Source organism: Malaclemys terrapin, chromosome 2, assembly GCF_027887155.1.
Source record: "Malaclemys terrapin pileata isolate rMalTer1 chromosome 2, rMalTer1.hap1, whole genome shotgun sequence".
NCBI lineage: Eukaryota > Metazoa > Chordata > Testudines > Emydidae > Malaclemys > Malaclemys terrapin.
The window spans coordinates 226,118,781-226,131,818 of NC_071506.1; the positions used below are offsets into that span (position 1 = coordinate 226,118,781).

Below are 13,038 nucleotides of genomic sequence, written 5' to 3' on the forward strand. Positions count from 1 at the left end.
TGTTCCCTCCCAGGTCACCCCTGTCCTGTACAATGAAGAATTTAGGAGCAGGAGAGACTCAAGTCCAAAATCAAGTCTTGCTAGAATCATCTGGGAATTTCTCACCAAATCAATTCCCTGCCATTGCAGAGGCCTCGGGCATTGGTGCACCTTTGTCCCTCCTGTCCTCTGCCTGTGGCACACAATAGCTGAGTCTCCAGAGGGCTGTAATACTTTAGTCTAATCCAGGGTGCTGGGCTCCATACACAGGTTATTGGGTGGGGCTTAGTGGCCTGTAATAATAATATATGGAGATATACCTATCTCACAGAACTGGAAGGGATCTTGAAAGGTCATCAAGTCTAGCCTCCTGCTTTCACTAGCAGGACCAAGTACTGATTTTGCCCCAGAACCCTAAGTGGCCCCCTCAAGGAGTGAACTCCCAACCCTGGGTTTAGTAGGCCAATGTGCAAACCACTGAGCTATCCCTCCACCCACAATGTACAGGGGGTCAGACTAGATGATTTGGTGGTCGTTTCTATGACTCTGACTCAGTCTATAGCAATAACTAATAAAGGAAGCAAAAGTGTAAGAGGGCAAATAACAACGATATTTTGAGAGTGAGGGAATCAAGTGAAAACATCAAATGAATGATTATCCTCATCTAGAATCCGGTTCAGCTCCCAGTAAAGTCAATGGAAAGACTCTCAGAGACATCAGTAGGCATAGGTGCTGGAACTAGCTGTGCTGGGGTTGCAGCACCCCCTGGCATGAAGTGGTTTCCATCATATACAGGGTTTAGAGTTTGGGTCAATGGCTCTCAGCACCCCCACTACACAAATTGTTCCAGTGCCCCTGTCAGTAGGAGCTGCAGCCTGATGTCACTGAATGTTATTTGGGCATAATCCTTGCTCTCACATTTTGTACATGTTGTAACCTGAGGGATAAGCCAGGGCTAAAGCTGCCAGGGGTGGGAGGGGACTTTAACTGAATTTCCAAACTTTGTACAGGCTTAAGTCAGAACATAAATGTTTTACTGTCAGTAGGGTGGCCTCCCCACGTAGCATTGGCAGTAGCCCCACCTGGTGGTTATGGGGTAGGGGAACCCGGCCCTCCCTCTCCACCAAGTTCCCCTACCCCATAGCTCCATCTAGCCTGTGATGCAAGGGGCTGTTCTATATTACACTGGCAGCAATGCTCCCCCAGCAACAGAGGATCAGGCGGAGTGGAATGCTCTAGTCCTACCCCTTCCAAGGCCATGTCCCGTGTCCCATCTTTCTCAATTCTAGGTTAGCAGGCAAGCGGTGCTGGGGTCTGGCCTGGCCCCCAGCAATGCCAGCTTTATGCCACCTAAGGACTCTACTAAACTGGGTGCAGTTTTCTGGTCTCTGCGTACTGCTTCAGTGTCACAAAATGGCTGGACCAGGGTGAGGAGTTAGCCCTAAGCATTATTATTTTTATCTATTAATGTTGCATCTTATGCAATCAGAAGACTTCGTTAGGGAAAAAGAAAAGGTCTGAAAGCTTTTCAAATTTCAGTTCAGTTCTCAGCCTATGAGTGGTGAGAATGTGGCTCAGCAAGCCAGCTGAAATTGGCAGGTTTCCATCTCCAGCTCACATATGTGCTAGTGTTTTTCAGGCTTGTTTAACGAACGTTGTGATTTCTCATTTCTTGCCCCTTCCCCTGAAACATAGTTTAAGATCTATCATTCAAGACTGCCTGATCTTGAGCCACGTACATATATCACATAGAACATTAAAACCTGACCTTTTATACATGGGATAATAAATACCTGTGAGTCACTTGCAAGGTAGTAACTCACTGTCGTGGTTCAGCAGAGAATAAAAGCAGAACCTCAACAAGAAAATCTTCAGTTGTAACCAAATCTTGAGGGGCTTTGTAATCATACTTTTACATTTAGGAACCTGTAAAACCATGTAAATGCATTTCAAAATGGGGATATGTTAGTAAATGGAAATGTGGCAGGAGGGGTGCCAAGTGCCGATGTGTCCGCCTGCACAATGTAAGGAATTATTGGATATGTGCTACCCTGTTTCCCCGAAAATAAGACATCCTCCGAAAATAAGGCCTACTTACAGTTTTGCCTCTCGTTGTAATATAAGGCATCCCCCCGATAATAAGACCTCCCCGATAATAAGGCATCCACCGATAATAAGGCATTTTTCATTTCTGAAAAATAAGACATCCCCTGAAAATAAGACCTAGCGCATCTTTGGGAGCAAAAATTAATATAAGACACTGTCTTATTTTCGGGGAAACAGGGTATGAGCCAGTAACATCACCAACCAGCTGGACTGTTATGACTTCAATTCAACAAACAGTGTACCACAGTCATCAGTCAGCTCTCATTGTTACCATCTGATTCAGCAACCTTTCCAGTGGGATTGATACTGTGACAGAGCAGACAGCTTTGCAGGACTTTGTTGCCTTTAGAGCTCTTCTATTTAGTGTATAGGGTCTTGTCCAGGTCTTCTAAGATGAATGGATGAAGCATGAGTAGCAGGCAGAGAGGCCAGGAAACCCTCTGTATCACAAGCAGCCTCCAGGACTTGAGAAGTTAGCCCTGGGACCCACAAGAAATATTGGTCTCCTTCAGTTTACATCAGGCAGCAGCTCTCTGTGTAGCAAGCTCATGTGTAGCCTCTAGAATAAAGCACAAGGAGAAATATTAGCATGATTTAAAAGGATGCAATCAGATGGTCTGGTCTCTTGAAACTTTAGCACCATTAGATATAGTGGTATTTGCACAGAGAGATCCTGAATCCAAAAATAATTATACTTGGTGATTATACCATAGCCACTCACCCACATAGCTCCCAGTTTTGTGTATTCAGCAGCATACATTTTATATTACTAGACATTGGAGCCCATACCCTTCCCTTTACACGTTAAAGGGCATGGAGGAGGAGGACAGATCCTCAGCTCATTGGCCTTTGCTGCTCCATTACATTTTCCCCATTGGAAGCAGGGCTGTGGCAGCACTAGAAGCAATGGAAACACTTGCTATTGCCAGGATACTATTTTCTTGTCTATGCCACATGCTACTATTGGCTGCGTTCTCCAACCAGCATCCCATAAACTCTGCAGAGACGCTGTGAAGGGGGAGGTACTGCTGCCTGGGCGCTTGCATGGTAAAGTGCTACCTTGAGAGGACCCCAAAAAAATCATTTATACAGCCTAGAGAAAAGATCACTAAGGAGCCTTCTCACGGGGTGAAATGTTGATTTGAGCTACACTTAATCACAAAGCAGGCATAGAACTGCAACATTTTTTTCTTTTTGTAGCAGTGAGGTTACAGTGTCTTCCTGTCACTCAGCTAATTCCCCCCCAAAATATATGGACCATGCTGTTTCATACAGATATATATACACACAGTTCTATCAGGGGTGCCGGAACAATTTGTATAGTGCAGGTGCTGAGCCATTGAAACAAACTGTAAACCCTGTATATAATGGAAACCACTTCATGCTGGGGGGGGGCGGTAGCACCCCCAGCACCCCTAATTCCAGCACCTATGGGTTCTATCCCACAGAACAAGAATGACCTTGCCATCACCTTCTTATGCAAATACAACAATAATTATTCTTTTAGAGCACACTCTCTGGGCTTCAATAATGAAAATCATTATGATTCAAAATTCATGATTTATTTATTCAGTACTGTGTTGTGCTCTAGTGCCAGCTGGATTAGTATGCCTTTAAGACTACAATCTCTTTGAAACAGAGACTGTTATTTGCTGGCACTGCTTTTCTATTTTACAGCATCATGTACACAACAGTAATGATCATGTAAACTTTAGTAATATTTACAAGATTGGGGTAAAAACTGTAATGCAGTTAACAGAAACACAAGTGTCCCTTCACCAACTGTTTTATTCTTTTCCACGTCTTTCCCTCATTCTATAAAATTAACATTTTTTGTAGATACAAAAGACAAAATCATAAATTACTGGGTTTGGCAGAGGAAGGCAGAGATGGTGGCAGGGCACAGCTGGAGTGTTTGAAATGTGGCAGTTTTCTTCTGGGCCATCATTTTTTGCTGTTCCTTTGGGTATGTGCAGCTAAATGAGGATCCTGCTAATGCCACATCCATGTAAATCTCAAAGTAGAACTGTGGGCAAAAAGGAGTGTTTTCTCCTGTACAGATTGAATTTCTTCACATCATCATGGCCTCATCTCAGCAGCTCACATGCCATTATGTATCCATGTACTGCAGGTCTTCGCATTTTTCATTCTGCATCAGGCTAACAATATGCACTGTCTCCTATTGAAGATCCCTGGCAGAATAATACACCACCTGTTCAGGGTTTGGATTTTCCCCCCCCTTACTAATTAAGCATTTAAATTGTTTCCCAACTAAATTGAATTTCTTTTCTTTTCTGCCCCATCCCTGGGCTGCACCTTCATAGACATTTTCTTTTTGAGCACATTTGAAAAAAAAAAACCTTGAGCATAAGTGGGCCTGTCATTTTAGCCAAAACAGCCATTAGTGCTGATCTGGGAAATCACGCTCAACTCATACTGAATGACTATGTGAGATACCAAATGATGGGGAGCAACAGATAGAAGCACTAGCCATGGGGCCAGAGAATCATCAAAGAATGATGGAAGGGGCCAGGAGGGAAGGGCAACACTGTCATTTTGTCTAATCAAAGCCTATTTGTTAACTACTTTTGAAGCGCTGATGACTGAATATCTTACAGAAAACAGGCAAGTCCTAAATATGGAGTAGCTGTGTTATCTGAACATATTCTGCTGGGTGTATAACCATTTAGAAACGTGGTAATTAGAATTGTATCATATAGTACTTTTTCTTCTGTGTTTGTGCTGCACCCAGAACAATGGGTCCATGATTTGCAGGTCCTATGTGCTACTGCAATACAAATGATAAATAATCAGAATAGTAACAGTTATAAAGGCCAATTTTTTTAAAAAAATGAGTGTCCAAAGTGAGCTACTAATCCTGGATGTTCAGCACTTTTGAATATCAGGACACTTATTTAGTGCCTAAATATAGACATTGAAGCCTAACTTTAGCCATTCGTTTAAAAAAAAATCTTCATCAAAGTACATAAATAATAAAGATGGGAAAGTAATTGGAAACTCTCCTGTCAAGATAAACCCTGGATATTTAGACTCAGAATAATTTGGGTACCAAATACTCGTGACACAACACTAATTTTTTGGGGGGAAAAGACCAGGCAAACTTTAACACAATTAACAGGGCCAGACAGGATCTAAAAGTGCAAGGATAGTGTGTTATTTGATCCTTCTTCACTGAAATGACTGATGACCCTGTGACTAGTGCTCTACCCTTCAATCTAAGAGACCAAGTTTTGATTCAAATCCAATGTTTCATTTTAGGGCAGCTAGCCGTGGAGTGGAAGAAGCTACCTGACTTCACTCGGCGTGACCTTGCTCACCAAGTGAGGAAAAGTAATAATAGGCTCTACATGAAATCTCCTCCAGCAATCTTCATCTAGAAGACAGGCTACCAAAACAGAGCTTATACAATCAATCAGTTTTATTAGCCTATCTTAAGAGTCTGCTCTAAAGTGTCCCCAAATCCACTGAACACAATTCTGTCCCATCATTATTCAGTGGCCAACTCCATTATGCTTAAAGCAGGTTTCATAGGGCACCGCTGAAATTCAGCCACCTCTTCGGTGGAAGGCATTATCCAGATGGACAGCCTGCACATCAGTGGGGAAGAAAGGAATATTTTGGCCAGGAACATTGGTGTAAACGCTAACTCTTAAGAAGAAGTGCCTTGGCTCCTTTAATGCAGAGCAAACAAGTCCTTTGTTTCAAAGATCACAAACCTGCTCCTGTTCCCATTGAAATCCAGAGCAAAACTCCAACTGACTTCTGTAGGGAAAGGATTTGTCCTTTATTCCCAAGGAACCACATACAGTTAGTGGCATGGAATTCAATGTAGCTACTATATCATGGAAGGATGGAAGCAGTCTCCCTAGGATTTGACCCTATCTGTGTCTTGCAGTCTTTTCAAACATAATACTTAGCCCACTAAGCCATGCCCTCCAATGCCCAAATTGTATCATAAAATTATTCATTTTGTAGCAATTAATTAGCGTAGTTATGAGGAAAGTCATGCGGTACTTGTAGGCTAACATTTATTGCTCAGTGTGGCCTTATTTGTTTATTCAGATTCCCTGGTGCCATTAATAGAGCTGTATGTGAATCTTCTTAATGCTTCCAATCAGCATAGTTACAACTCTATTAGGGCCCTCTCAGATTATCCCCATATACTGTGTGAGAAAACAATAGATGCTGTTTTCCTGTGCCAGTAGGTCTCCATGGATAATCTAATGAGATTACATCCATGCCAATCTAATACTGTTAGAGCAGAGTAAATGAAAGCCCTGTCAGCTGGGGCCATGAATTTTCTCACACCAGCAGTGCTTCTAGGGTTAAAAATAAAAAGCTGCCTGCATTTGTTGCTGAATGATGAATAATCTAGGAAGTGATTAAGTTCTTATAAGCAGATTTCTCTTTTTCAGAGGTATTTCTCTGGGAATGTTTGAGAAGCTGGGGAAAGCCGTTGCAATTCTCTTGAAAGGAAGCAAGCAAGGGGTAAATCTTGGAAATGCCAGACCTAAAACACTGACCTGGAATTTATTCAAATGCCTTTCAAGTCTAATGCATAAAGCCTGGTTATTCCATCAAAGTCACTGTGACTCAGCGCTCAGTGCTTAAACATGTGAAACAGCCTGAGCTCATGTAGAGCATTTTGAGCTAATGGATATAACTTAACAACTGACCTCCCTACCCTGTTTTCCCCTAGTGATGTGGAAAACAGGTTTCCATTTGATTCTGGTATTTTCATTTGCCATATTTAAATAAAATCCTTTCCCTAAAGAATATATTGGCTGGGAGGGGCGGGGGACTGCATAGCACCAAAATAAAAAAGTCAGTATTTCATTCATGATAAAAAAACTAACAAACATAGAGGCCTGGGCACCAATAATAGCCATTAAATGTCTGCATAAGCCATTGAACTATTGCTGATTTATTTTTTTCTAGAGCAGTGCTGGACCTGATTCGCTGCATAACTCAACAGAGTCACACTGCTGCAAAACTGGAGTAACACCGTGGGGAATCAACACAGTCCCACTGTCTATGGAACTGGGATACTGGAGACTGAGACACTGACTTCAAGGAGAGCAGGTCTGGGCCCTGAATGTCTGTTTATTCTTAGCCAAGTGGAGGATTGGCATTTTCAAACATTTTTTTTCAGTCCTAATCATCAAAAACAATTGTCAGTAAGGTAATGCATCTATTTACTTCCTGGCTCACCTACTTATGCTACATTTTCTGCTTGTAAAATGGATTTTTCATCCTGCTTTCAATTTGTTTCCACCTTTTATCACCAAAGATTCATCCTTATTTTGTCAAACCTTACACTTCCCAACCACACATGCACTGAAGCTGCCTTTCAAAGCCATTGCATTTTAATATGCTTTTGCTGTAAGTGCCGCAACTCAGGTGTAGGAAACTGATACAGAGAACCCAGTATTGAGTACTTCAGTGAACTCTGTGATCTTTGCTATAAAGTACAAAGATGGGCTGCACTTTCTGAGAAAGACTGACATGTAAGTGGCAGTGGTATATCAATTTCTAATCAATATTAAACCTCTAACTCTCCAGATCAATCACAGTTGCAGGGTAATGTACAACTGGACATACTTTCTAAGCAGTACAAACCAACAATGGTTTCGTTGTACATCCTTTAACTCTGTTGGACCAGGAATCTCTGCATCCATGATATTTTCAACCTTGCAGTTCAAATGTACACTCATGGATATCAGGACTAATAATAATCAATAATCTCTTTCCCCAGCTTAGCACACAACACATCTCACAGATCTTATATCTTTTCCATAAATTGTAATGTTGAGGCAACATGTTACGGAGCCGGTGCCCTCTTCAGTGTTAGAGTCCATCCAGGAGCTTTTAGTATTGGGATGTGACTATAAGGAACTGAATTGATACTGGGACTGCTCAGTATTGCCTGATACCTGACATTTAAAAGGGAGCATCTCACTGGTTTTGGTACTAACTTATGTTGAAGGATTCTCCAATTGTTTTCTCCTAGAGACCCTCAGGAAGATGATGTGGCTCTCCAGACAGTATCTCAGTGAGACAAAACAACAATCTCCAAATGGTTCCCACATAGTCTGGGGGCACTAGGCATCTCACAGGAGACAGCCCTAAAACCACATGCAGTGGATGGAGTCGTACACCTGTGCATGAAGATGTAGGTGTAGATGTAGGTGCAGGAGCTTGAGAACTGTACATACTCCCAGAAAAGGGGGCGAGGCACTTGGGAAATTAGGCCTTGTGTCTCTGGAAATGAGAGGCAGGGCCGGTGCAACCCATTAGGCGACCTAAGTGGTCGCCTAGGGCGCTAGCATTTGGGGGGCAGCATTTTGGGTCCTTCGGCAGTGACCACGGCAGCCGGATCTTCGGCCGCCCTGGTCGTCGTTGGCATTTAGGCAGAGGGAGCTGGGGCAAGGGGGTGCGGGGAGGGCCGCCTGCAGCAAGTAAGAGTGGGGCGGCACGCAGGGGAACTCCCCACCCCAGCTCACCTCTGCTCCGCCTCCTCCCCTGAGCACGCCATCCCGCTCTGCTTCTCTCCCTCCCAGGCTTGCGGGACCAAACAGCTGATTGGCGTCGCAAGCCTGGGAGGCAGGAGAAGTGGAGCGACGACTGTGTGCTCAGGGAGGAGGCGGAGCAGAGATGAGCTGGGGCGGGGAGCTGCCCCACAGCTCCTCGGGCCAGGGGGAGCTGCTGCGGGGGGGGGCGCCTCAGGGCAGAGGGGGGGGAGCTACCGTGGGGGGGTGCCTTAGGGTGGAGGGGGTGGCGGAGAGCTGCCACAGGGCTCAGGGAGGGCGGGGGCGCAAAGTGGAAGTTTTGCCTAGGGTGTGAAACATCCTTGCACCCGCCCTGATGAGAAGCTATGAGTTGCACTACTCATCTTCAAAACACATTGCAATCTAAAGACTAGATGGTGACATTGTAGTCTGTCCCTAGTGAGGGGTGGCATGTGGCTGTGTTGCCACAGCATTGTGTTGCAATGCATTCCCTGGTTCTTCCCTGGCTCTGGAGGGAAAGTAATCTGTTATAAGCCTATACCAGGAACAGATTACTTCCCCCTCCAGGCCAGCCCATCTCTACTGATCCATGGACTGGGTGGGACAGAACCACAGTCACTCCCATCCTATCTCAGGAATAGCTGTCCTGTGGAGATACTGTCCTTGCCAAGCTAGTGCCCACAATGCAAATAGCCCATGTTCCCTTTACTCCCCTGTGTTGCATCATAAGGACTGGTCACAATCCTGCCTTAAATTCTCTAACCCTATTTTAGTATAACACATCAAAGAGTGAATGATGCTTTTGAATGATTTACACTATAACTCATACAGGAAATCATCAGTGCATATTTCCCCACCAAAAACACTTTTGTTGGTTATCCTTCAATAAACATACTGCAGAAAAATACACGTGAACACATCGGAATTGTAAGATCCTAAAGAAATGGATGCTTGGATTTTATCTCCACCTCCCTCTCTCTTACGCTATTTCTCCTGCTTATTAACTGGGAGAGTTTGTTAAAAACATCGCTCATCACATGTGCCTCTAAGTGCCTTGTGCTTGGTTTCAAAAATGTATTTAGTTCTTGACATTGAATGGTTTTAAGAGAAAAAACAATGAAAGCAGGTAAAACCTGTAGCCATCCCCAGAGGGGCAGAAGTCAAATGAGAGAATGCTGATGTCTTTGAGTTGACTGAGTCACAACCGACAGGTCTTAATAGAGTAAGGCATTCCAGAGACTGGTGTCAGAGGCTGTCAAACCTACCTCACTAACACCAATTAACTGGGAGATAGGGGATCTTAGAGTTTGGATCAAAGCCTTTCTTGTCCAGATGAAAGATCACATCAGCTTTGAAAGAAAGCTCCAGATGTCTATGGGGGGAAAAATTCTTCCATTCAGTCTGTTTTTCAGTGAATTTTGAAACATTTCAGCATGAGGAGCAAAATAACATCCCTGCTGGAAAATGTGTCAGATGTTTCATTTAAAAACAATATTAAGCAAGGAAGGTTGTAGCCAACTTGGAGGGAATGTTTGATCCTGTCCCAAATTTCCATTGCTTCTAAGGCAGGGAGATATTAAATCATTCTTACTAATCAGATCTCTATTTAAGAACAAGCAACCTTTTAAAAAATCTTTTTTTTTTAATTTTCCTTCATGCAAGGACTTCAGGAGATCGGCATACAGCTCATGGTACAGGAAACCACATCCGGGAATAATAATCTTATTGCTGCTGCAGTATATTACAAAGGTTACAGTGGTTATCAACCAAATTGGTTTAATAGTGTTCCATAAAAAGTTATGAGAGTTCTAAATTCAAATATATTTGATTCATTAGTGGATCAGAAAAGCTTACAGGCAAACAGTATCCTACATTGTATTCATTGCACTGTCAGTTTCACAGACAATGTAAATGGGATAATAGCTTTTTTAATTAGTACCTACAAATGTTTCATTGCCAACAAGGGATAGACATGTTAGCGAATATGAACGAGATGTGGCCAGATTTACCCACAACCAAGAACTTGGACCCAGATCCTGCAATCCTGTTGTCAGTGGGAATTTTGCCTGAGCAAGACTGAAGGATTGGGTCATTCCTTTTTTTAAGAGTCATTTCATTTCAATTTTCAAACTTAGTGCAGAGGGGAATTTATTTGTGTTTCTTTGTTTTGCAGGTTGATCATCAACCTCCAGGCATTTATGTATTTAATGCACAGGATTTTTTGTTTTTGAAAGATTATTCCTTCATTCAAACTTTCAGTAGAACACTGTTTAAAGCAGCAATTCTCAGACTGAGGCTTGAGAGCTGCAAGTGGCTCTTTAATGTGTCTCCTGCGGCTCTTTGCAGCACATGATATTAAAACACTGTGTGATTTTATTATTAACCAATTAACCAATCTAATACTGGGCACTGAAATAATAGGGTTTCAAAGCATAGAAAAAAATATGTGGCAACTGCAGTTTATTAGTCCAGTCATGCCTTCTATTGTATTGACTGTGTCATGTTTAAAAACAATTTTGTGCAAGTGGCTGTCTCTTTCTGCTATCGCCCTTGCTACCATGTTGATTTCCTGCAGTAATAGCTTTTCATCAGGGATGAGCCTGAACCAAAACTCTCGAACCAAACAATTCTGGATTTTGGTGAAGTTTGGATTGAAATTCAGACTTGAATGCAGTTGGCCCTTCTCACTCAGAAACATAGGAATTGCCATACTGGATCACACCTATAGTTCATATAGTAGTGCAGTCACCTGACTCTGATAGAATCATAGAATCGTAGAATATTAGAGTTGGAAGAGACCTCAGGAGGTCATCCAGTCCAACCCCCTGCTCAAAGCAGAACCAACCCCAACTAAATCATCCCAGCCAGGGCTTTGTCAAGCCAGGACTTAAAAACCTCTAAGGATGAAGATTCCATCACCTCCCTCGGTAACCTATTCCAGTGCTTCACCACCCTCCTAGTGAAATAGTGTTTCCTAATATCCAACCTAGATCTCCCCCACTGCAACTTGAGACCATTGCTCCTTGTTCTGTCATCTGCCACCACTGTGAACAGTCAAGCTTCATCCTCTTTGGAACCCCCCTTCAGGTAGTTGAAGGCTGCTTTCAAATCCCCCCTCACTCTTCTCTTCTGCAGACTAAACAAGCCCAGTTCCCTCAGCCTCTCCTTGTAAGTCATGTGCCCCAGCCCTCTAATCATTTTAGTTGCCCTCCACTGGACTCTCTCCAATTTGTCCACATCCTTTCTGTAGTGGGGGGCCCATATACTGGCCATATGCTTCAAAGCAGGGTGCAAGAAACTCCATAATGGGCCATTAATAAAGGTTTAAACCACAATCCTGGATTCAAACTCCTCTGCACTTTATGGGTGTTAGGCTCTGGATCAGAATTTTACCGTACAGGCATAGCCTATAATTTAAAAATTACACAAACTTCCACTTGTTGTTAATGATACTTTGGTGTTGTTTAAGCATTCGGTTTTATTTCAAATTGAATAAACCAGGAGTAAAAATATCTCATCTTTACTAACAACAAAATTTACTGATTTGTCTTCTAAGTAAAAAAGTGCATAGACAAACAGACTTTGAAACATTGGTACAAATATTCTGATACAAATGAACTTAACAAATGAAATTCACAAATTTAGGAGAGAAAAACAACAGCAATCAGCCCCACTTCCACCCCCTTTGGAAACCAAAGTAGATAAATAGGTTTAGTCCCCTCTGTGTCAAGAGAGACTTGTCCACATGCACTTTTTTCAATGCAAAGAATTGCACTGCATGTTGAATTATATTTGTAAACTAATTAAGAGCTTCATCCTGCCACCTTCCTCATGTTGAGAGGTACTGTATGTCCCAATCCATTTAAGCACATACTTAATTTTAAGCACATGCTTAAGTGATGACAACAAAATTGCTCAAGTACTTACATGCTTTGCAGGGCTGGGGTCTAAATGAATCCAGTATTGTACCGAGAGTAAAGGAGATAGAATTAGTTCCTAAGCAACTAGTGAACGAAAAACTCTCCTTTAAAAAATCCTTCCACAGCAATTAAAACAATAGATAATAGCAAATAGAATACATATCATGTGAGGGCAGAATTGGCAGTTATACCACAGTAAATCCAGAATAACTAAGAACTCAGTGGACTTACTCCAGATTTATACTGGTGTATAAAAAAAAAAAAAAAGAATTTGTACCATTCAATTCAAATATATGAAAATGTACAGGTTATCTAAAAGTCAGATGTACTGGGTTATATATAGGATTTAAGATTTTATTTACAGAACCACTGTATTTCAAAATAGTGTCAGAAAAATGTAGACCTGGGACTTAGGTTAATTAATCAGCATTTTAAAAAACTGTTTGATATTCTTCCCAGTCCAACTGTATTAGCACCACAGTGTATTGAATTTTAGAATTATT

General features: G+C 42.3%; 1 protein-coding gene across 3 annotated transcripts in view; it reads left to right on the top strand.

Annotated features, from left to right (window-relative positions):
* NPVF (neuropeptide VF precursor) overlaps positions 1–13,038 on the top strand; it is a 54,998-nt gene that overhangs the window by 18,715 nt on the left and 23,245 nt on the right. Inside the window, exons 2-3 of one of the 3 annotated variants that reach the window (XM_054019219.1) lie at positions 5,365–5,426; positions 7,045–7,288. The gene's annotated coding sequence lies outside the window, so the exon portion shown is untranslated. The remainder of the gene's footprint in view (positions 1–5,364; positions 5,427–7,044; positions 7,289–13,038) is intronic. The other 2 variants (XM_054019220.1, XM_054019221.1) reach the window with 2 other exon arrangements.